Source organism: Pecten maximus, chromosome 16, assembly GCF_902652985.1.
Source record: "Pecten maximus chromosome 16, xPecMax1.1, whole genome shotgun sequence".
Taxonomy (NCBI): domain Eukaryota; kingdom Metazoa; phylum Mollusca; class Bivalvia; order Pectinida; family Pectinidae; genus Pecten; species Pecten maximus.
Window position 1 is genome coordinate 30,646,101 of NC_047030.1, and position 27,380 is coordinate 30,673,480.

The window sequence follows — 27,380 nt, forward strand, 5'->3', positions numbered from 1 at the left end:
ACTATTTTACCGACGATAGTGAGGTTAACTCTAGACCTATACCTGCACACCAAAATTTTGATACTTATTCATGTCGTTTAACCTATCTAGATATAAATATCCGTGAAAAACAACACCTTAAAAATATATTTTATACTGAAATCATGAGACAGGAATGTCGAACATCCCGATTTCTGAACGAGAATGTCTATTCACAGTAATATGCCCATGATAATACATTTTCTTCTTCACACCAGGTAATCTTATTTAGGCTGTAAATATTGTACATATGCCACATTGTCCATTCAGAGCTGTATTGTTGCGAACCAAGACCAGTAACTGTCTATTCAGCTGGGATTTGTTTTCATCTAATGAATATTAATCAGCAAAAAGACAAGCATGTCATTTAGGTGTATTGCAATTTGAAGACCCATATAGTGTGCACGTTGTTTATAGCTTTAGACATACTGAAGGTGTACACTGTATATAGCTTTGGACATACTGAAGGTGTACACTGTATATAACTTTGGACATACTGAAGGTGTACACTGTATATAGCTTTGGACATACTGAAGGTGTACACTGTATACAGCTATGGACATACTGAAGGTGTACACTGTATACAGCTATGGACATACTGAAGGTGTACACTGTATATAGCTTTAGACATACTGAAGGTGTATACTGTATATAGCTTTGGACACACTGAAGGTGTACACTGTATACAGCTTTGGACATACTGAATGTGTACACTGTATACAGCTTTGGACATACTGAAGGTGTACACTGTATATAGCTTTGGATATACTGAAGGTGTACTCTGTATATAACTTTGGACATACTGAAGGTACACACTGTATACAGCTTTGGACATACTGAAGGTGTACACTGTATATAGCTTTGGATATACTGAAGGTACACACTGTATATAGCTTTGGATATACTGAAGGTTTACACTGTATATAACTTTGGACATACTGAATGTGTACACTGTATATAGCTTTGGACATACTGAAGGTGTACACTGTATATAGCTTTGGACATACTGAAGGTACACACTGTATATAACTTTGGACATACCGAAGGTACACACTGTATACAGCTTTGGACATACTGAAGGTGTACACTGTATACAGCTTTGGACATACTGAAGGTGTACACTGTATACAGCTTTGAACATACTGAAGCTGTACACTGTATATAGCTTTGGACATACTGAATGTGTACACTGTATACAGCTTTGGACATACTGAAGGTGTACACTGTATATAGCTTTGGACATATTGATGGTGTACACCTTATATAGCTTTGGGCATACTGAAGGTGTACACTGTATATAGCTTTGGACATACTGAAGGTGTACACTGTATATAGCTTTGGACATACTGAAGGTGTACACTGTATACAGCTTTGGACATACTGAAGGTGTACACTGTATATAGCTTTGGACATACTGAAGGTGTACACTGTATATAGCTTTGGACATACTGAAGGTGTACACTGTATACAGCTTTGGACATACTGAAGGTGTACACTGTATATAGCTTTGGACATACTGAATGTGTACACTATATATAGCTTTGGACATACTGAAAGGTGTACACTGTATATAGCTTTGGACATACTGAAGGTGTACACTGTATACAGCTTTGGACATACTGAAGGTGTACACTGTATATAGCTTTGGACATACTGAATGTGTACACTGTATACAGCTTTGAACATACTGAAGGTGTACACTGTATACAGCTTTGAACATACTGAAGTTACACACTGTATATAGCTTTGGACATACTGAAGGTGTACACTGTATACAGCTTTGAACATACTGAAGTTACACACTGTATATAGCTTTGGACATACTGAAGGTGTACACTGTCTATAGCTTTGGATATACTGAAGGTGTACACTGTATAAAGCTTTGGACATACTGAAGGTGTACACTGTATAAAGCTTTGGACATACTGAATGTGTACACTGTATATAGCTTTGGACATACTGAAGGTACACACTGTATACAGCTTTGAACATACTGAAGGTACACATTGTATATAGCTTTGGACATACTGAAGGTGTACTCTGTATATAACTTTGGACATACTGAAGGTGTACATTGTATATAGCTTTGGACATACTGAAGGTGTACACTGTCTATAGCTTTGAACATACTGAAGGTACACACTGTATACAGCTTTGAACATACTGAAGGTACACACTGTATACAGCTTTGAACATACTGAAGTTACACATTGTATACAGCTTTGGACATACTGAAGGTGTACTCTGTATATAACTTTGGGCATACTGAAGGTACACACTGTATACAGCTTTGGACATACTGAAGGTGTACACTGTATATAGCTTTGGAGATACTGAAGGTGTACACACTTTATACAGCTTTGGACATACTGAATGTGTACACTGTATATAGCTTTGGACATACTGAAGGTGTACACTGTATATAGCTTTGGACATACTGAAGGTGTACACACTTTATACAGCTTTGGACATACTGAAGGTGTACACTGTATATAGCTTTGGACATACTGAAGGTGTACACACTTTATACAGCTTTGGACATACTGAATGTGTACACTGTATATAGCTTTGGACATACTGAAGGTGTACACTGTTACAGCTTTGGACACACTGAAGGTACACACTGTATACAGCTTTGGACATACTGAAGGTGTACACTGTATATAGCTTTGGACATACTGAAGGTGTACACTGTTACAGCTTTGGACACACTGAAGGTGTACACTGTATACAGCTTTCGACATACTGAAGGTGTACATTGTATATAGCTTTGGACATACTGAAGGTGTACACTGTATACAGCTTTCGACATACTGAAGGTGTACATTGTATACAGCTTTCGACATACTGAAGGTGTACACTGTATACAGCTTTGGACATACTGAAGGTGTACATTGTATATAGCTTTCGACATACTGAAGGTGTACATTGTATACAGCTTTCGACATACTGAAGGTGTACACTGTATATAGCTTTGGACATACTGAAGGTGTACACTGTATATAGCTTTGGACATATTGAATGTGTACACTGTATATAGCTTTGGACATATTGAAGGTGTTCACTGTATATAGCTTTGGACATACTGAAGGTGTCCACTGTATATAGCTTTGGACATACTGAAGGTGTACAGTGTACACAGCTTTGGACATACAGAAGGTGTACAATGTACACAGCTTTGGCCATACTGAAGGTGTCCACTGTATATAGCTTTGGACATACTGAAGGTGTACACTGTATACAGCTTTGGACATACTGAAGGTGTACTCTGTATATAGCTTTGGACATACTGAAGGTGTACACTGTATATAGCTTTGGACATACTGAAGGTGTACACACTGTATACAGCTTTGGACATACTGAAGGTGTACACTGTATATAGCTTTGGACATACTGAAGGTACACACTGTATATAGCTTTGGACATACTGAAGGTGTACACTGTATACAGCTTTGGACAAACTGAAGGTGTACACTTTATACAGCTTTAAACATACTGAATGTGTACAGCGTATATAGCTTTGAACATACTGAAGTGTACACTGTATATATAGCTTTTGTCATTGTATATTATTAAGAATTAAATAACTTAATCCTTTTTGAGCACAATTTTGAGTGAGAAAGTTGTGTAAAGATGAAATCAAAAACTGAAAGCGATACGTGCAACGGACGAATATGTCTACATTACTGACCCAAACGATTGTCTACAGGAAGACGTTCACGATAAAGTCGGCATACAAATTGTACATATTTTTCATTTGCATTAATTATTTATAAGGGGTAAACATAGCTCCATTTCCTTTGGCATAATTCGTGAGTATGACATACACATATAAAATATGGATGTTCACGGAATACAGTAATCATATTAATATACACAATTACTTGTCAAAATGTATATTATTAAATTCTGTAGGAAAACTACTAACGATATGTGGTTGATCAATATTCAGTTATAGATATGATTCTTACCAACCATCCTTTTCACATTATACGTTACCACAATCCTACCGACCCCCTGTTTACGGTATATATTACCACAATTTTACCAACCATCCTGTTTACAGTATACGTTACCACAATCCTACCAACCATCCTGTTTACGGTATATATTACCACAATCCTACCAACCATCCTGTTTACGGTATATATTACCACAATCCTACCAACCCTCCTGTTTACGGTATATATTACCACAATCCTACCAACCATCCTATTTACAGTATACGTTACCACAATCCTACCAACCATCCTGTTTACGGTATATATTACCACAATTTTACCAACCATCCTATTTACGGTATATATTACCACAATTTTACCAACCATCCTGTTTACAGTATACGTTACCACAATCCTACCAACCATCCTGTTTACAGTATATATTACCACAATCCTACCAACCATCCTGTTGACAGTTTATATTACCACAGTCCTACCAACCATCCTGTTAACAGTTTATATTACCACAACCCTACCAGCCCTCCTATTTACAGTATATATTACCACAATCCTACCAGCCCTCCTATTTACAGTATATATTACCACAATCCTACCAACCATCCTATTTACGGTATATATTACCACAATCCTACCAACCATCCTGTTTACAGTATATATTACCACAATCCTACCAACCCTCCTGTTTACGGTATATATTACCACAATCCTACCAACCATCCTATTTACGGTATATATTACCACAATTTTACGAACCATCCTATTTACAGTATATATTACCACAATCCTACCAACCACCCTGTTTACGGTATATATTACCACAATCCTAGCAACCATCCTGTTTACGGTATATATTACCACAATCCTACCAACCATCCTGTTTACGTTATATATTACCACAATCCTACCAACCATCCTGTTTACGGTATATATTACCACAATCCTACCAACCATCCTGTTTACGGTATATATTACCACAATCCTACCCACCATCCTGTTTACGTTATATATTACCACAATCCTACCAACCCTCCTGTTTACGGTATATATTACCACAATCCTACCAACCATCCTGTTTACGGTATATATTACCACAATCCTACCAACCATCCTGTTTACGGTATATATTACCACAATCCTACCCACCATCCTGTTTACGGTATATATTACCACAATCCTACCAACCATCCTGTTTACGGTATATATTACCACAATCCTACCAGCCCTCCTGTTTACGTTATATATTACCACAATCCTACCAACCCTCCTGTTTACGGTATATATTACCACAATCCTACCAGCCCTCCTGTTTACGTTATATATTACCACAATCCTACCAACCCTCCTGTTTACGGTATACATTACCAAAATCCTACCAACCATCCTATTTACGGTATATATTACCACAATTTTACGAACCATCCTATTTACAGTATATATTACCACAATCCTACCATCCCTCCTGATTACGTTATATATTACCACAATCCTACAAACCACCCTGTTTACGGTAAATATTACCACAATCCTACCAACCACTCTGTTTGCGGTATACATTACCACAATCCTACCAACCACCCTGTTTACGGTATATATTACCACAATCCTACCAACCATCCTATTTACGGTATACGTTACCACAATCTCACCAACCACTTTGTTTACAGTACCTTACTTCAATCATATATTTTTTCAAATGTTTCTCAAAATATTCACATAATTCATTATTTTTATCATTTGTTCTTAAATAAAAAGATTATGCAATTTTGTTTGATGACTTTAGAAATTCGCAATCGTAGATAATATAAATATATTTATTTTATGAAATATTTTATTGAATAGCAAAACAGATTCAATCAAGATCAATAGAATTTGATTAAATTCACGAACAGTCTGAAGAGAAAGTTTTTATAATGTGTTATCAGAGACCTATCAACAGAAATAGATAATTAGGAGTATGTGGCGTTATCAATGACAGCTTATCTCACACAAAAGTTTTATTCAATATACTGTATTTACATATCAATTTTTACAAAATTAATTTCTAAATATAAAATCAAAATGCATTATTTTAGGCCATAAAACCGGAATGGTTTCAGTCGAAAACATTTGCATTGTTATGTGCTTCTATTGTGTTTGTCTTATCAGATGCATAAGAACGTTACTTACCCGATAGTGTGGCGTTTTGCCGCGTATTTCGGACAAATATGAACTATTTTACCCACGTGACTTTGGCGTGGGTATACTTCACTTAAGAATCTACACATCACAAACACATTCTTACGCCATTTATGATACAAACACATTCACACTCCTATGCCCGACACATCGTCCTTGACTTTGGCCGTGGAGATAAATAGTAGGTCACGGTTACATAGTTTAGTAATAAACTTAAACACGGTATATAATAATCAAATCAACATAGCTATGTACAATATGACCTTGGAACATAGTTAAAGGTCAAAAATATATGCCAAACGGAGCTGAAAAGATATCGATAAGGTGGCCTTAGTCCTTTATTAGTTTATCATTTTCTGGATCAAAAATATATCAAAGGTCTAAATGCACTATTGGCTAATTTTGGCTCCACATCCATAATTGTTGATTACCGTATACAATATGGAACTAGTATTGGTAATTACAAAAATGCTTGATTTTGGGTGTTGCGCTATTTTGTTGCCTAGAAACGGTCCCTGGCAACCAAGTAGTTATAATATGCATGTTTATATTTTATATTCATACACTGTTTAAGTGTTTAAGTTTGTTAAATACATTTATGAAAAATATATTTTGTTAGTAACATTGAAAAAATTGTCATTTACACACAAAAACATTTCTGTCTTCCATAGCAACCATGTGCATCCCTAGCAACCACTGGTTAATCAAGTTTTGTGTGTGTATATCATTATGGAATTGATAGGAAATGCAAAAAACTGGGTTTTCAACACATTTGTATAAAACATGTCAAGCTAAATAAAACCCACATTACCAAGCATGAAATAAATTCCAAACATATGAAATATTTCTCGTCGAGTGATAGTTCTTCGTGTAGCTACTGCCGTACCAGTGTTGGGTATCATGTTGTGATTGGCTTGTTTCTGTGTCTTAGGGAGGACACACTGTCTCACACTTTATGGCGCATGCGCAGACAGATTGTTCACCCTGAGAGTAGTGCCATTATAATTCTGGATGACGTCAGATATAGCCCTCTTCCATATCTGGGTCCTTTTCGGATATTTTGATCAGCATTCATTTCTTGAATCTGCGAAACAAATACAGTCCATGTCTGACAAAAACATGATATAATTGCAAGTTTGTATATTTTAAATATCTTAAAACGATGTCAAACATTTGCATAATGTTGCAATGACACTTTCTTCATATCTGATCAGCAGTCGTTCGCTTCTTATCTTCCTCTGACGTCATCAGATGATTGTATGACGTCATTCAAGGGAGGACACACTGTCTCATGCTGAATTCGTACATGGAGACAAGGGTGCACTCCCCTGAATTTCGCCAAAACGAGGTCCTCACGCAGGTGGTGTAATCACAGATAAGTTGTCGTCGTCCAAGTGTGTAATAAAGCATTATATTCCTATATTTATTCTATCTGAATCTACACAAAAGACACATATAATAAAATGTTACGTAAGTGTCTGTATTGACAGCCGTATTTGAATAGGAAACGAGCTACATAGCCCCAAAGATATAACTTATATTAAAGCATTGTGTAGTCACTGGGCATGCGTGACGGGGGATTCCATCAAATGCAAAAAGAAAAAAAAATATTCATCCAAGTTTTGGAGAAGCTTTACAATCTGATACGTAAGACGTTAAAGAAAAACGCAAAGGTGAATCAGATTGCTTACAAACATCGCACATATTCAAGTGGCGTTGACGTGATAGCATGCAAATTACTGGATTCATCAGTAAGCTTCAGGCGATCAGCTTTCAATATCGGTCCAGTACAACAGCGACAAAAGTATACAGTTCCGTTCTTTAAACAAAGAATACAAAGACATTTAAATAAACATTGAAATAAGCAACACAGTGAAATTCGTATATTTCATGATGCGTAGAAATGCAGCTTGAATAATATGTTTTGTACGAAACTATCGCAAGCTTTAATCATAAAGGTTAAAGATGACTTCCGGTCTTAAAAATATCCACGTTTAAAACATCAGAGAAATTTGAGTCTGGTTGATCAGAAATATATAATCCGAAATATATAAATATTGAGTATAACAAAACTTATTCACACTTGAAAGCTAAAACTAATCTATTAAGTGACTATCCAAGCAGTAACGATGTATAACTGTGTAAACCAGCATTATCATGATATGTGTTCGCGCAAATGAACAATCTTCAAATATCCGGATCTTTGATAAAAGTCACTATGATTTATAGAAATTTGCAGAATTACCATCAGTAGCACGTGATAATTACACTGTCCATATGTCCCCGGCATATTTCGGATACTGACCTGTCAACGCTCCAAATATTTTCACAGGAAAGCTCAACATGTGTGGAACTTCTCCAGTGCCACGCGCAGGGCTTTCTTTAGATGACCCATATTATAATGAAGTCTCGTATGGAATTTTCAAACTACATGAAAAAAAAAAATGTACACAATTTCTATGAATCTAAAAAAAAAAGTAAAAATAAAAATAAAGTATGTCTATCTGGGGAAAAATGTGAAATTTAAATGTCTACTCGTTACAAAACCCTCAATTTGTTCCTGTCCCATGCAGTGATTCAGAATATAAAATACAAAATTGGCTCTATCTTAGGGACATACCGTAGCATCTCTAAATGACGTTATTACCGCTGTATTTTATTATCATAGGTGTCAAATGAAGAAGGATAAATATATTTTGACTTTTCTACTCCATCAAAAAACAAAACCAAGTAATTCAAGATAGCCTATCGACCGTCAAACCGGTTATACTCCGCAGATGTGCACTGTGTAATTGGACGAGGCTAGCGAAAGGGGAGAGTCTATTGTGTTATCTGTGTCTTTGGACCACTGTGGGTCTCTAAACCCATAGGCTGTAATTACAAGTGACGTCAAATACATGACTAGTCCTCTTGTGTGTTTGTCAGCTTACCGTCCAAATTATATTTCAATTATTTCATTTAATTTTCTAATTTCAGTTTCTAGATTTTTCAAAATATTAAATTTCATTGTACAAGTATGGATTAAGATATTACTGCGGTTTATTGTAAACAATAGGATTTATATATGTGTATTTCAGAATTATTGTTTAAATTTATCTTCCAGTCCTCCCAGATAAATGAAATCAAAATCACGATTTAATTATATAAACCATATACACATATACGTAAAGATGTTTTTTTTTACTCAAAGGTAACTAGGAAATAAGCAAAGAAAGGAACTAAAAAAAACTGTGATCATACATACAACGAAACAAAAGCAGACACACAATTTTGTCATTTTCAAATTTTCCACACATAAGATGTATTGTCAGCGTTAACACTGGTCATGTTACAAGCAAAAAAATCGGAGCTAAATCTCTTTAATTGGCGTTGGATACAAAGTGTCTTGTTATCTGAACGCAGACAAAAAACAGAGTCTATTGTGACGACTGGGTAAGCTTACAGAGATTGAGTCAAAATTTTACAAAACCAGATTCACAATTAATAGATATATATGTCTTAATTTCATTAAATCTACATTCAATTTCCAGATTTCAAATGTTTTATCAAGCAATTGATATCTTAGATTAAAAAGTTATCAAACGAAAAGAAAACATAAAAAAAAATCGTTGAGGATTATGTTAAGTTGATATAACTTTGAATGTTAAAATATCTTCCTTTCAGTTTGAATCTGACAAAAAAATATACAAAGAACAGGTTTTCGCACTACTTTACCTTACTGGGGTCTTGTCATGCTAACACATGGATCGTTTTCGTCCGCTGGTGTGAGCAGCCGAGTGAAAAAAGAAACACATTTCTCAAGTGGGCGTGTCGAGGTGGGCGGGTCCATGTGACAGATTAGGGAGGGCTGCCGTATGTGTACACGGGATGACAAATGTTACGTGGTATCGCCTTTGGACATTCTGAGTGGTCCTTGGTCAGCGTCAGCCATTTATCTTTGATGTCAAGCTTTGTGAAGTAATATTCAGGTAAATACACATACTTGTACAGGTAGATCATCCCTCTACGCTATTCAATCTCCTGTTTCCACATTCACAGCAGTCCTCGTATATTTTTTTTTTAGAACAACCTAGTCTTTTCAATGTGAATACAACAGTTGAATACAACAGTACTTTTAACCTACTTATTGGTAACAGTTTTATATAAATCAAAACAAATGTATGTCTACGTTGACCAGTTTCCCCTGGATTTCGTTTTTTAATGAAATATTCTGATTACTGCTTTTTACTCTGGGTTTCCTATTTTTCTCTCGGACGTTTGGGGGAAAAGAAAGAAAGGAAATAGTATTATGTTTCCTCAAGACAAAGGTACACACTTGCACAAAAGCTTTTACATTAAAACGTAATTTAAAATTTTGAGAAAGGCAGAGATATCCAATTTTGCTATAGTTGTTTCGTATGAAATAATCTAAATATCAATATATTCTCAGTATTTTCCATAGGTTCTAAATATAATTATTTATTTTAAAAGAAATGGATATTTAATGTATGTAAAGGATAAAATAAGGCGTTCTAAATCACATAGTGAATGAATTTGAAAGACAAGGTTGTCCTCTTTTACCCTTGCTGTTTCATGTACAAATTAAAACGTCATATTTAGTGTGTTAATATATAGAGTCGTAACCACAAACATTTAAATGATGTTCACGGTGGCGTTGATAATTAATAAGATGTCAAAGGTCTGCTTACCTAGAGCTAGTTGTGTGCTATATCCGAAAATCTTTAACCTCTGATTAGACCAATCATCGATCACTCTCTGTGATTCACACGACACTCGCTATAGCAGGTATCCTAACATACAGTGACAGGTGTATTTGAGCATAGTTACCATAGTAAGTTCTCACCTTCAGGGCAAAAACTGTAAATACAGTTTACATTGTACATATGTGTGCATAACGCATTTTATTTGCTCCAGATTATATCCATAAACGTTCTTCACAACTTGCACCTTAATTAATATGACCCTAACAAAAATCCGTAAAAGGACGTGCATATATTTTACCTTATTATAAAAATTCCGTAAATTGATATTTTGAAAATAAACAACATTGGAATGTTAAACTAGATATACATCTTGTCTGGTAGCTTCAAGACAAACATCAGTTGTCATAACAATACCTCGTACATCTTAAATTATCAAAACACCGCCTAAAAGCCTAAATTACTTATCAATAGTGTTCGCCATTAAAAAAAAATCTAGATCACTTATGTCCTCGACTGTTTTTGCCTGAAGAAGAAGTCTGCGTAATAGTTCATAGGGATTCAGGAGAACAATTAGTTGTATTACTAGTTACGTATTATGTAGTAGCGACTGTTTTTAATATTAGCCATCACAATGCACTAAATATCACTATAGTTGATGTCATTTCGTCGACCCACTTTGCTTTCTCATAAGTTACTCGGCAAAGGTCGACATTGCCCACAATATACACGGGTTGTAATAATAAAAATATGAATAAATATAAATATATTTCTTGAAATTATGCTGCCATGTGACTAGGAAAACATTATTTTGCAAAACATATGATATTTGTTTATACAAAGGTAGATAAACATGCATATATTACAATATAACAGCTACAATGACCTATATAGTCATTATTTAAATGCTACTTACATGGTGGAATGCTTTAAAGTTGCACGTGAAAATGTCGTTAAAGGTGTATTCTCTGCCAGGTATGACAAGTATGACCAAACGTTTACCTGATCATGATGTACTGTCGTCAGAACTTGTGAGAACATTCATGTCAATGCCGCCACTTTCGTTTTCCATTGACTTAGTATACAAACAGCTCGCGGCTACCACATAACACCTTAAATAATCACATACCTTTAAAATTATATCAACATTATCAGCGTGTTCGGCCGTCCCTAAGTTCAGAACAGCTATGCTTAGATAACTCGTCTAGATGACCCGCGTTTAAAATGTTTTCACTTTCAATGACCTGTACATTTAGATCGAATTGGTCATCGGACCGGAAGGGTCATCATTCCCGGTGACAATGAAAAACACTGGCAGACACATAAATGTACCTATCTTCCCTGGAATCTTTTCCGACGTATAATACAAACACTGGTCACGGTGAAAATTAACTGACCGCAGCTGGACAAGTGTGGTCAGTTTAATTCCGTATGAGGAAATCATAAATATACATTTTATTTACAAAAAAATGTGTTTAAAAGTTCAAAGTTACAGTAAAAAAAAAAAAAAAAAAATCATGACAAAAATTCATTTGAAAATACAAGGATTTTCAATATAAAAAAAAAAAAGCAAAAAAGAATCAAACAAATAATAATAAAAAAGAAAACCCACATTGTTTTGATTTTAGGAGGTCTACCTTCGTTAATTTTTTTCAGAAAATAGAAAACACCAGTTTATATACTTCATAAGTACAGTGGTGTTCAAGTGAAAGTTAACCCACGGATTTGAATAGATAAAACTCATTGTAGTTCACATACCTGGGCAGTCCATGGGAATAATACTCCGTCTTGTGGTCAAGTGGTCAAGCTATGTTAGAACTTCCCGTGAGAGGTGAAAACAGCTAGCGAAGCGGTCAGTATCAACACCCATTGTCCGGCTGATGAGAAATAAACAAGTTTAGATGAACACTGGACATTTATACACCGACAACCCTCTAGGGCGCACCTTGTCCACTTGTGGTCATCCATATGCCGGAGTTATTCAAATTGTCCGGAGGAGACTAATGGTCACTGGGGCATGAAGATGCCAATCGTGGCTACTACAAGGTTAATATGTGGTACCTGTCATGTTTCACAGGTAAATGTTACAGGTAAGGAATTAGCATTATGACACAGTACAGGAACGTCATTATGTACATCAAATATCAATTGTTAGGAATAGACACGTGTAAAATGTCATCAATGTCTAGTCCCTGTCGTCTGGCCGTTCAAGACAACACTTATCCATGACGAAGCAAGCATGTAATTGATGTCATAACGGTTCAATGTTTATGACGATATGCACAATAAACGTATAGATCAGTAAATAAAAGGAAAATAGGCTACTGTTTTTCTTTCCTCGTGACACCTGGCACATCGGTCAGTTTTATTAGCAGTGGCTGTAGAATATGACAGATGAATGAGACGAAATCAATTGTCGGACAATTAGGCTGTACATTGACGGTCTTGTGGTCAGATTAAATATCAATTGTAGCAGTTAGGTGTAAAGGGAAAGGGAAATGTTTACTTCCAGAAATGATTGATTGTTTTTATTGTTTCATTTGATGGAATCAAAGAAATTGCAGTCTGGACCGGAAGTGATTTAATTGGCATGACCGACAGGGCAACTTCGAATCTAGCAGAGTATACGAATTTAACAAATAAAGGGAACGTGAGAAATGAGCCTTATGTGTCTTTCCTTTTTGTTTTTTTTTTGTTTTTGTTTTTATTTGAGCAGTATCATTAGTAAAATTTCGTACAAAATATAATTTTCCTAACAATTGGTCTTACGAATTTTAGTGATATCGAACGTCAGGTAGTTTGAAAAATAAACATGTATATATAGTTTTTATTATGAAATATTATTTTTCAAGATTTTTGATATTAAATCAGAATAGTTATACTGGTTTCTTACACATCCACTACTGAACAATTGATAAACGATATCAAACGGTATGGATTCATAAACTAAATATTTCCATGTGAAGAAGTCTGCAGTGTTTTTATATAATCTGTGCATGTTTAACGCACGTGGGGGTACATACGATTGGTCGATCATTCCTTGTCGTCTATCGCGCATGACCAGCAACCCTTCTTTGTTGACAGGTAAGGTAGTCCAATCTGGCATACAAGAGCATGTTCAAACTGCAAAGACAACAATGGAAACAATAATTAAACAATTTCATAGCATGGACATTGTATAAGTTACTCAGGATTAATAGAACAACCAACTAATTAAATATGTTTTGGTGAGTTGTGCACAAAGGCAGGGCCAACATGTTGCTACCAATAAAAGGAAAGTTAAGGATAGCAAAATCTATTGTTATCTTTGAAATACCGTGACGAAACGTACAGATATATCTCAAGATGCCGAAATCGGCCGATATGTTGCATGCATCATATTTATCATATATTGTCTCCAAAAGGGAGGGAAGGGGGGTGGGGGGTGTCTCTTACAATATTTCTATAAGGAAACATGCTCTAACAGAGGCCCCGCTGGGCAGCTCAACAGTTCCAGAGAAAAAAATACTATCTAACACATCACAAGGGAATTATCAATTAATGAACTTTTCTAAAGCATATAGGTAGCTTTTCGTGCAGTTATTTCTGAAAACAAGTAAAGCATCCACTGTTTTAAATTTACCACTACCATCCTTACACCAAACTAGGTAAATATTGTAAGTGGTGGGTTTGATATATGGGCAGCGTGGCGGGAAATAAATTAGCCGAGAGAGAAACAATGGCCAGCTTTGATTTCACAACATGAAACAAGCATTATGTCTCTCTCGGGCGTTCATCATGACAGAGTCAGTTGACAATGGAGCGGTCAACTGACGGCTCCGGCCACCAATATGACATGTCAGTATGTCAAACCCAATCCTGGGCTGTCCAAAGTGCCCCTCGTCAACAAAAAGTAACCCCCGTATCACAAACTTGTAGCATTGGGGATCGCCATGGTAACGAAAATAACTAGTCATTTTGTTTGTTTGATTGTTTTTAAAGAACTATAAGCATGTTTTGAAGTACATTTTGTCTGAACAAGACACATAAAATAAAAATAATTCCCGTCAGCTACCGGAACAACTAATAACTGTAATGCCCCATCTCTCATATAAAATTCTACATTAACACGTTTTCCTGACATAAAAATGGCTGGGCGGCCATTGACAAAAACTACACACCTTTGTATATATTTGAAGAGTTCATGCGACCTTTCCCGACTTAAAGTGCAAAGGGTATTAAATCTGAGCATATTGTAAAAATAAGTACGTGTGTGAGTGTAGATGTGATTTGAAGTCTATGATATGCTCTACTGAACAACAAACGTTAAAGAAAAATCCCGCCCAAGTTCGAAATTTTCCTGTTGTTCTGTACCCCTTTAAGCTCTTTTTAATGCCTTAAAAAAACAAAAAACAAAAAACAAAAAATAATTCCTGCTGGGACCGCGATTTTATTGCTTCATTAAGCGAATTTCTTGTCAGTCTTAAATGTTCTTAAATATTTTAACTTTTCGGCTAAAATATATTGTTAAGAAATCATGCCGCGCGAACCTTTGCAAATCGAACTAGCAAGATCTATATATCATTTCAACAAATTAAATATCCTATGATTGTATGTATTGTAAATTGAGGCTTTAAATATTGACAATAATCTCATTATAATGTAAAGGGAAATATTACATTTTTTTAACCGAGTAAACTGAAGTATGGTTCATGCATTGCGCGACAGCTGGGCTCCAAGGCCGACCCGTAACTGAGCCCCTATAGTATCTGTAAGTCCGTAACAGGTTGTTTTGGATTGCACATGCACAGCACCTGTTGATTAACGTGTTTTCATATACATGTACACTGTACATTGATATATATATCAGTTGTGCACTCTGCTGCTGTAACCATGACAACTGCGATGAGAGTGTTATGCCTTCAATCGACCATAGTAATCCTTTGCATTCGTAGCTGTTCAATAAGATATACTTTCGGATGTTTGTAATTATTGTACGTTTAACAGAATGTGCTTATCTAAATTTTTACAGGGTTTTCTCATCTACTTAAAATGTTGTTACATGTGTAATTTCGTCATCTTGAGACTCAAGAAAAGACAATAGTCTGAGTCAGTGTGACGCTTTAGATAAGGACAGTGCAATGGCAATCAAATCAAACGCATAGAAGACTAGAAAACGAGATTTGGTTACGAATATAGCAATTGAATGAGGCAGCTTTGAGAGTGTTCATATTACTTATGGCGAATCATCAGTTAGAATGAATGGAAATTTAAATAACCAAAATGGCTCATTGAGGCTTCCAAGCCTAAATGAAGAGTTCGGTGACTAGAAACAAAGTTGTTCCAAGTTAACATCTCACAAAGTAATCAATATGTACGAACACTGTTTTCAGAATACAAAAAGTTCAACCAGTTTAAAGCCGTTTAAAAGAAAAAAATCTATTTAATCATACATGCAAGAGGTCGAATGTCAGAGGGCGTGGTAAAGTCAATATATTAAAAAACAAATTTATCAAGATTTCCAAAGAAAAATCGCACTGATAACATACTAAAATGCTTAGTTTACGGAACCACACAATTGATCATTTCATTTTCAAACGATCTCAGACCATCAACTTTCGACAGGTATTATTTTTTAACGGTTAAATTCATCCTTTGTAATGGTGTAACCTTTTGAAGAAGATACTCATCTTTTTAACACATGGTTTAATGTTTCAAATTGGCAACATAAGTTGTAAGAAAATAAGCGTATTGGTAAAATTGTCGACGGGCGAACAAAGCAACCCCATAAATCGTCCAAACGCGTCAATTAGACGGACGGAACTAAAATAGACAGACACAGCTACAATAGCATCGCATGTACAACACATTCTGGTCAATTTAATTGAATCAGTCAAATATGATATGTATCAATGAAATATAAGCGAGGAAGTGATGGGTTTTTTTATGAACCGAGATTTTCAATTTGGCGAAGTGGTTGCAACTACTGGTATTAATGAAAAATATCAATCGGAATTGTGAAAACACGAACTCAGCATAAATTATTTGATATCTGAAAGACCCAAATAGGAATGTCTTTAAACCAACAAAATCTACTCCTAGATATCGTTCCTGCTGTGGGCCTCTAATAGTGGAAACTGTAAATTTATGTCAATAATTTTACTATTCTCTGATATCCTTTCGCTAGTGTGACGTCACAAAAAAACCCCAAAACTATTGATGTAACGTCATGTGTTGCCGAGACGTTTAGTATGTCAATTATATATACATTTATACATATATCTATGTTAGCTTAAATTAAATGCAGTTTACTCCAAATGATATTTTATCCGTTTTAAGGAATTTTTTTTAAGATGACACGAGGATGCAAACATGTGACAGAAACAGCTGTCCCTACGATATTAGTTCAGAGTATTAGATAATGAACACTCTGCTACAGATGATGTAGGTAAACATTTATATATATTATTTGACATAGTTGCATATTCGCAAATGAGATGTATACATTGTGATGACGTTAAGACATTCACATCAGATTTACCATTATCGTACAATGTATCAATTAAAATTAAATTATTTTAGGTCCTGTCTGTCTGAGAAATTCAATTCACTTAAAAAAAACAGATGCAAGAAAAATGATATGAAATGTTGTTGTAAAATAATCGAAAGCTAACAACAGCCGGGGTTTAAACCCGGGGGAAATACTTGTCACGTTTTGAAGAATAAATACAACAAACCAAGGTGTTTATCAGTGGTAAAAAATGTCGTCAACATATTTATTCATTGAGGGATATATTAGAATGCCATGAAAGTCTGAGAGGTCCATAATTAGTGTCCTTCTAAATATGACACGACTGAACAGTGGATGTCACGTGACAAAGTGAAATATGTCGCCCGTCTCTCCCGATTTAACAGGAATAAATATATGCGATTATGAATGATAAATCATGTCACCAGGTGACCATTCTCAGACCTTCAAATCTGAATGTGGTAGTGTGTAGTATAACGACGTATTCCATGCATTAATGAGTGGAGGCGTATATTCGTTGTCTCGGGAATTCAGGTCACATTAATTACAGGGTTCATCCCGGACCCCAAAACCATGGGCCATTTTGATAAGAATTCAGAAATCGTATGGGCCAAAACATTGAAAAATTGAAGAAATTTGTGAGTTTTGGTGGGCTATTTTGGAAAATATGGGGCAAATGGCCCAATGGCCCCCTCCAGAGTTATCCCTGAATTACACGATTATTCTGGTTTAGTATCAATACCAACAAGATTTTCTATTTTATTTAGATTTTATTTAATTAAGAAATATTTTATTTATTCCTATTATCCTCGAAATGTACCTGTTCTTGGTTTGAATGCTAACGAAATAAAAAATATATCCCATCATTATCAGACTTTCTGAGTTACCTCCCTTTCATAATATCTTCCTTGTTGTTAAGCGGTGTCGTTTTGTGTGTCTAGTGGTGTCCCTTTAACATTATCTCCCCTTGCTTTTGTGTAGTTTCGTAAAATATATCCAATAAACGCTGGCTTAACATATCTTAAGGTGAAACAGAGAAAAAAAAAACTATGCATCAAAGTAAGAAATATCTTTCTTGAATTCCAAAACAAAATTTCTGATTATAGTTGAGAAAAAAAGACATAGTTAGAAGGACAAAAGGACAAATATATGAAAACACGTAGTCCGTTGTCAAGGTGATAGCTAGATATATAGTTTGTTGGTGTTGTTCCAATGACAGAAGCGTTCAAAGTCCTTGTAAAATGAGACCTTGCCCAACGTCAAAGGTTTCGGGTAACAGATCTGAGGTAGAGAGTAACTCGACTCGTGGCGCCTTTGTTAACTCCATAAGTAAGTATTTAAGCACACGGGTTCTATCTGGGGCCCCTCAGGTGAAATCGGCACAGGAATTTGAAGAATGCGAAAAAGGAAAAAGTAACGCTCCGATGGGCACCACTTAAGAACGGAAAGAGATAAAATCTAATATACTAGGCATTCGTATTAACTCCGGGCGATCTTCTCTCGACATCCTTTTGTCAACACGAGTAAAATAACACTGCTAGCTTTGTTGGAAAATATGCTTCAAATACCATCTAAACAAGTAGTGTGTCTAGTAGACTTAAATATAAAAACCTATGAATAAAATTAAAGTCGTATATCGGTTTGTGATCACTGAAATACGCAATCTGTTTTTCATTTTTAACATTATGGCTGTGTAATTGACCAATATATCCGACAAGACACCTCAATGTAATTCTTCTTCAAAAAACATTTCATGCATTGTTTGTTTTATGACATCCAATTCAAAACCCTGTGATAAATTAACATATTCACCATAAAGTACATTTGCCATAAACTATGTGTACACTGTAAAAGATTCAAGCATAAAGATATATTCCTCATTGCGGAGTCGTATGCAGAAAAATTGACGCATAGGTTACTAAATTAAATATGCATTAAATTCCCATTGAAGCCCAATGACGATGGCCTGTATACACAGATAGTAAAATATTATTTCTCAGTGTAATCAGATGGGGATGATTTTGTTTTAATTACAATTTACACGTACTTGCATATAAAAATGTTTTAGCGTTTGAACTTACCTCAATACAAATAGTCATACAGTCTTAACTTTATGTGCACTTCCACAGTTCATGTTTTGTGGTGGTGAATTCTGGATGTGATTAATTATACTCAAAATCCCAGCCATAACTTCTACAAGTGACTTCCCCAACAGCTCTATAAGATAAAAAAAAAAATCATCCGCACAAAAAAGTTCTTCTTCTTTGTGAAGGTAGAAATGTTATGACCCTGCGGGGATGGTAGTACGTGTATTTAATTTCCATGGGCTCGGAGAGAGAGAGATAAAAATTTGACCTCGAGTGCAATAAAACAAAAACTAGCGAATACATTCTATATAGACGAGAGTCTGTAGTGTTGTTTTTACGAGAGTTACAACCTCTCGACAAGAGATAGGCCTGAGACTCATGTTGACTCGGCCAAACAAACATGGCGGATGAGATGATACGGACACGACATCGCTAAATGTATTGTCAACTCAATACACTAATAAACATCTGAGACATTTTATTAAATATACAAAATTTATGATAACTCAAAACATTTATAATCTTAAATTCAAACCCACCAACCTCAGATCGATATAATATCTTTAGTTTTATAAAGATTTAGAATTATATTTCCGACTTAATTTCCCGTCAAGTTGACAATGCTTTTTGTGTCTGGAAGACTTAAAAGACTTGTATCACTTTCGCTGCTTATCTCTGACATGTACTGTCAGGCTGATTACGTAGGTCGGATTAGCTTTATATTGCCATTGTTTCTGAAGTAAAAGAATGTGTATGTGATAACGGAATTATTCCTGCATCAATTGTTTACACAGAGTTACCTGTGTATTCAAGTACAAGGCTATTCGTATATAAAATTGTTACACAGTACTGTAATAATAACCGGATTCACTACTTAACTACGACGCATTCAGTTATCGTTTCCTTGACAACGACGTACCCGGATGTCAGTACCTTGGTTTCAACAAACAAATGTAGGCTGATGTCACAAAATTGAAGACGTCGTACGCAGTAGCATGATTTCTATGTCCCCGGATTACGTTACCATTGATACGACGCAATCGATATCTTGACTACGACGTACCCGGATGTCGTTACGTTTACTACACTGTTACCATGACAACGACGTACCCGGATGTCGTTACGTTGACTACACCGATACCTTGACAACGTTTTCCCCCTATGTTGTTAACATAGTTACGACCTTGTGGATATCTTAAATTATATTTAGAAATAAGTATGTAGTTATTTTCAACAAAGAAGTATTTGAACCAATTGTTAGATGCATGAAAGTTACAAACTGAAAGTTAATTTAAGGAAACGTTTTAAAATAAAGAATTTTGCGAACTCATTACCTTTACACAATTTGTTTTATAATAGACCAGCTAGATATATATATATCGCTCATATTTGCATATACATATATATATATATATATATATGAATACATTTCACATTTCTGACTATTTGTAAATAAACGTACCTTAACTTGACAGTACGCATATCTTACGGAGATTTTGTCCATGAACATATACATACGTCTTGTAGAATGTCAACATTCCTCGATGGCATGTAATAAATTACTTCATCTCGTATGTAACACATTTATAAGGAAAGGTAAGGACCGCTAGCCAGGGGTCAACAAAGGTCAACCAGGGGAACCGTGTATATCACAAGATATAGACACCCACGGTATCTACCGATCACGTGACACAGGGACTTGCGAATCGATGACTGAGTATATTGGAGGCGAAAAGTTATAATAAGATTCTGCTATAAATTCACATATAACTGGTTCTCCTATCCCTGTGCTATGTTGAAGCAACTTCATTACGGTTTTTCATTTTCCACACCAATTCATACACGAATGATGTATACCTGTTTGTCTATTCAATTTTAATTAATTAATTTTAAATAATTATATGTATGAATTAATTCAATGAAATATATAAGTGTGATGTGATTAGTTATTCATCTATTTTCATTCATATTTAAACTATATATATTCATATATTCAACTAAAATTATTTTTAATTTTAATTCGCAAGGTAAATCTATGCACAGCAATCGTGTTTAGATTGACTCACAACGCTTTGATTATTAAACTCATTCATCTATTCTTATTTGTTAAAAATAGTTCATCCAACTTTTAGAACAGGGGCCTAAATACACGTACATATTTTCCATAAATTGCAAACAGCGTTCAACGGTCACCCAGAACCGCGTAAGAGTGACATTTTGGACGTGCCGCAGCATTATATAGAAACAAATTCTTATTCCAGTCACGGATTTATGTATTTCAATGAATGAATGACAGATTCTATACCGTAGATTCGGACAAAAACATTATGATCCCGATTCAGAACAAATCCAGGTCAATTTTCTGGTATATATGGTTGTGACTTTGCAAACAAATGTCAAAGATTAAAATCTGTTCATAATGGATCATCAGTTATGGTCGTCTTCATGTCTATACAAGAAAAGTTTTCACCCACCAAGCATGTTTTATTTAACAATGACGTCTATGTTAAACTTCAAACATTTTTTATCTGTATGCGTACTACTGGTATTTGAACAAAACTTAAAACGCTTCTCTGCAGTATTAACGTTTGAACTGACTACAAACTTGTTATCATTTGCATGTTTAAACATTCAATGAACACACTGAAAGATCAAGTTCTCGTCTTTGATTTTAAACAATGCTGAGACAAAATTGATCTCGACTGATTGATTATGTTATGGCTTTTCGAGGGCCCTCTATCAGTAACCTGAAGTTTAAGAGGACAAGCAAAACAAAATTAAATGCTTGCCCTCGACTGTTAAATTTCACTGCATGGAGTCGTCGCGGACATTAATGTTTTGAGAAGAAAGATTGCACCGTCGTGGTGCTCTGTGCTCTGACATCCCGCCCTCTCACATCCCTCCCCAGTTTTCCACCCAACCATATATACCATCCATTCTGACTCTGACTAGTTAATTATATTTGGACCAAACATAGATGCACTTATCCCTACCCTCATCTCTTCATATATTTCTCCACTTTAACCTAAATCCTCCTCATCCCCCCCCCCCCCCCCCCCTCCCCCCTCCTCTGCTCTTTAGCCCAATATTTCCCCATCTTGATATATTAATCCAAAACGTCTGTCAACACAAACCTTTTAATTGAACGTTTTATCACAGGGGCTCGCAGATTGGCGAAGTATATGAGATCGATGTATACTTTAACATATAAACAATCGCTATGGTTTACGATTTCACCTGGGCCCTGTGCTCTATGTTTAATGTACTCCGTCTCGGTTGGATGACGATCTACTGTCAGTTGAGTGTCGAATTCTCACGCATCCGTATACAGTGTGATAAACATAAGGCTTACAAAACTCCCTCAGAGAATACAGGCTATATTAACAGGGCCCCTCTCTTAAAATGTAGTATTATGAAAACTGGGAAATGTATTCAAATGGCGGACAATTAAAATTTTACCGTAGTAAATACTTCAGACGATAAACCTATTCTTTCGCGTTGATTCATAAAAATAAATAGATAAATAAGAAACTGAAATAAATTACTAATTGACATGGGTACTTAGAATAATTATTATTAATAGCTAAAGTTGTATTAGTCAAAATAGTTAAGTTTTTAATTTATAAAACCAATCCGTCATGCATCGAGATACTACCTGTGTCGGGAGCCCACTTTAATAAGTGATCGTTATAGCGATACTATGGTAACTAAACCTGTATTTAAAGACCACCTTGCACAAAGAGACCACTTAATTCATGGAATCAACGAGGGTGGTCTTTTTGACAGTGTAAGCTTTAGATGGATAACATTATCAGCACCAGTCAACCAAAGTTTGAGATATTTGAAGATTACATAGGGGTGTCTCCCTTTCGTGAAATCCTTGTTTACACACAGGCTCGTTTAGTATCAATATAAGTATACATCAGTACAACATTACGTGGAGAAAAAACTGTTAAATTAGGATGCGAACGTCGTGAATCAACATTGGGTGCGTCATAATCGAACTCGCCTTACACGGGATCGATTCAATGGATGTAACGCGATCTGTGATTGGTCGTATCCTGTTGGAATTGTTTGTGCATCGGTCATCAGTATGATCTCATTGGGCATATTTGTCAAAAATGTCACTTCTCAGCTCTTTGAGGTACATTTTTAGTATATACTTATCATAGCATAATACAATATATAAAATTATTAGTCAACGTATATATTAATTAAGGATTCAGGAATGAAGTTTTGTTTTCTTTCAGCCCCCCCTCCCCCACCTCTAATAGCCCCCAACAAATTTAGTCAGTTTGTTGAAAATAATGGTTATAATTAAATCATTCAACGGCTTCGGCCTTCAAATACTGTCCAAGCTCTTCACTTTGAACGAAACTTTTAAAGGTAAATTTGTGGAAATTCAGATTGAACGTAAAATAGTGTATCCTGTTTAAAGAATAGAAAGAAAAAAATGTAAAGAGTTTTGCACATTTTTTTTTTTTTGTAAATTCAATCAGTATTGACAAATTTTCACAATAAATCATTTCGAATACATAACAAAGAAAAGATTGAAAGAGCGATGGATCGTAAATTTCACATTTGAGAAAACTGTGAATACATTTAGATGTTAGCCAATTTTCCACCGCAGCTTAACGTTTTAAACCGTCGATCCGCAACACTATGTATGAAATTTGTTTACAACACTAAAATTGTAAACAGGTATTGTCCACTCACCTGGTTTACTTAAACTGTAATTTCTGTGACATCCAATCCCCTCTCTGTGTAGATGTATCTCATCCCGGCCCCCGGGGAGGGAATGACGTCGTCCGTCCCCGGGGGTTAGTTACCCTGTCTGTATCTCCCTCTGTTTTCCGGAGTACCAACAGATGTTGTCGCTGTGGTGTCCTGGGCCAGTATGTGAACAACACTTCAGATGACTCGGTAGATATATTTATAAATTTCTACACTAAACACCGTACTGCGATCAAATTTCTTTCTACCGGTGTGAAACTTTCACCTTATTTCGACAAGAAAAGTCCATCTTTTGCATTTCTTTAAACAAATTTTGAATATTTCCATTGAAAACTTGCTATAATTTGAATTCCAAGTTCCAAAGTTAATTAAAATAAGTAATTAATCTACCTGTACGTGTACAGGTGTTTCGGACGGTATCCCCCTGAGGCGTGTGTGTGACGGTATAATTTATCCTCTTCTGCGCAAGTCAACTCTCACATAGTTAGATGTCGGAGATGACCGTCATGTGATGTATATAAACTGTTTATATACTAAAATCCCGTGTAGATACCTTACATCGAGTATCGGACCTTCGTGAATGAAAAAGCATTGTCAGCTTAACATATTATTTCACTCCTATCATAGCTCTGTGATAGCTCTCCTAAATCTAAATATTTTTCCAAGATTTGAGTGACAGGTTTTTTTGAGGGATCGTCATATGAAAATGTAATTTTTTTAATGACGAGGAAAAGGTGTTTTTACTAATTTTTCGATAAAGTTTGAATAACACCATTTAAATGTACCTAAACAAACCTTACCCCAGCCTACCAGAAGGAAAGGGGACATTTTTAGGATACTAGCACAACGTACCACGTGACCAAATTCATACTGTAACTAGAGCCAAATTAACGATAAGGAGGAAAATTTGTGACACGCGCATTCCTGGGTGGCTAAAAATATGTGTCAAAGAAAAAAAGCTAGCGATCCCAAAAAATATGCAAATATTTCTGGAATTGCAAGCATCCAAGATTATGTTGTGTTATATTGTGTACGTTTTATAACTCAGATGCACTCCTTTCTTGGTGCATTTAAATAATTGTCGGGATTATAAACGTTCCTAACTTGTCTGGCATTTTTGTGGTTGTGATGATCAATGTAAACATTTGATTGACCCCGATTGATACCTGTCGGATCCTCGCCAATTCCGTCGTCTGGATAACTTGCAATGATCAATTTTCAAAAGTGTTGGTTCATCTACAGATGTTTCCTGGTTTAAATACGTTCCTCAAGCCTATAGTTTTCCTTTTAAACGACATATTTCTTTTAAATACCCCAGCCCCATCCCTTCGGGTAAATCACCGCTGACTTGGGCAAAGTTTAAAGTCATTCATGCTCTGATTACAATTTATCGTGATAAAAATAGCACTGTGTATTAATGATATCTGACCTAAATTCAAAGTATAAGAGTTTCTCCGCTAATCTTGTATTAAAACTTGTTATGGTTTTTATTGACTTATGTTCTGAGAATATCATTCAAATGTACAACATTATGTGAAAGACATATCATAAACTGTGAAATCTATGATTTATGTTAATAGTTTATGTTGTTATGTTGACAAATTATGCTAAAATGACGTTAATCTATGATTTTATATTAACGTAATAATTTATGATATTATATTGACAACATGTTAGTATGTTGATGTTGACAGTGTATTTTAGTATGTTGATGTTGATAGTCGATGTTAGTATGTTGATGTTGACAGTCGATGTTAGTATGTTGATGTTGACAGTCTGTATTAGTATGTTGATGTTGACAATGTATGTTAGTATGTTGATGTTGACAGTGTATGTTAGTATGTTGATGTTGACAGTCTATGTTAGTATGTTAATGTTGACAGTATATGTTAGTATGTTGATGTTGACAGTGTATGTCAGTAAGTTGATGTTGACAGTCTATGTTGATGTTGACAGTCTATGTTGGTGTTGACAGTCTATGTTAGTATGTTGATGTTGACAGTCTATGTTAGTATGTTGATGTTGACAGTGTATGTTAGTATGTTGATGTTGACAGTGTATGTTATTATGTTGATGTTGACAGTCTATGTCAGTATGTGGATGTTGACAGTCTATGTTAGTATGTTAATGTTGACAGTCTATGTTAGTATGTTGATGTTGACAGTCTATGTTAGTATGTTGATGTTGACAGTCTATGTTGTATGTTAATGTTGACAGTCTATGTTAGTATGTTGATGTTGACAGTGATGTTAGTATGTTGATGTTGACAGTCTATGTTAGTATGTTGATGTTGACAGTGATGTTAGTATGTTGATGTTGACAGTGTATGTCAGTATGTTGATGTTGATAGTGTATGTTATTATGTTGATGTTGACAGTCTATGTTAGTATGTTGATGTTGACAGTCTATGTTAGTATGTTGATGTTGACAGTCTATGTTGATGTTGACAGTCGATGTTAGTATGTTGATGTTGACAGTCTATGTTAGTATGTTGATGTTGACAGTCTATGTTAGTATGTTGACAGTGTATGTTAGTATGTTGATGTTGACAGTGTATGTCAGTATGTTGATGTTGACAGTCTATGTTAGTATGTTGATGTTGACAGTCGATGTTAGTATGTTGATGTTGACAGTCTATGTTAGTATGTTGATGTTGACAGTCTATGTTGTATGTTAATGTTGACAGTGTATGTTAGTATTTTGATGTTGACAGTGTATGTCAGTATGTTGGTGTTGACAGTCTATGTTAGTATGTTGATGTTGACAGTGTATGTTAGTATGTTGATGTTGACAGTCTGTATTAGTATGTTGATGTTGACAGTGTATGTTATTATGTTGATGTTGACAGTCGATGTCAGTATGTTGATGTTGACAGTCTTTGTTAGTATGTTAATGTTGACAGTCTATGTTAATATGTTGATGTTGACAGTCTATGTTAGTATGTTGATGTTGACAGTCTATGTCAGTATGTTGATGTTGACAGTGTATGTTAGTATGTTGATGTTGACAGTCTATGTCAGTATGTTGATGTTGACAGTCTATGTTAGTATGTTGATGTTGACAGTCTATGTTAGTATGTTGATGTTGACAGTCTATGTTAGTATGTTGATGTTGACAGTCTATGTCAGTATGTTGATGTTGACAGTGTATGTTAGTATGTTGATGTTGACAGTCTATGTCAGTATGTTGATGTTGA

The 27,380-nt window shown here is 35.2% G+C and overlaps 1 long non-coding RNA gene across 1 annotated transcript; it reads right to left on the reverse strand.

Annotated features, from left to right (window-relative positions):
- Positions 1 to 13,745: 13,745 nt before the first annotated feature.
- On the reverse strand, positions 13,746 to 24,409 carry LOC117314699. Its single transcript, XR_004529571.1, has 3 exons — positions 24,167 to 24,409; positions 19,445 to 19,580; positions 13,746 to 13,978 (listed from the first exon to the last, which is right to left on the reverse strand). It is a non-coding gene; the product is annotated as an uncharacterized LOC117314699 (long non-coding RNA).
- Between the last annotated feature and the right edge of the window lie 2,971 nt (positions 24,410 to 27,380).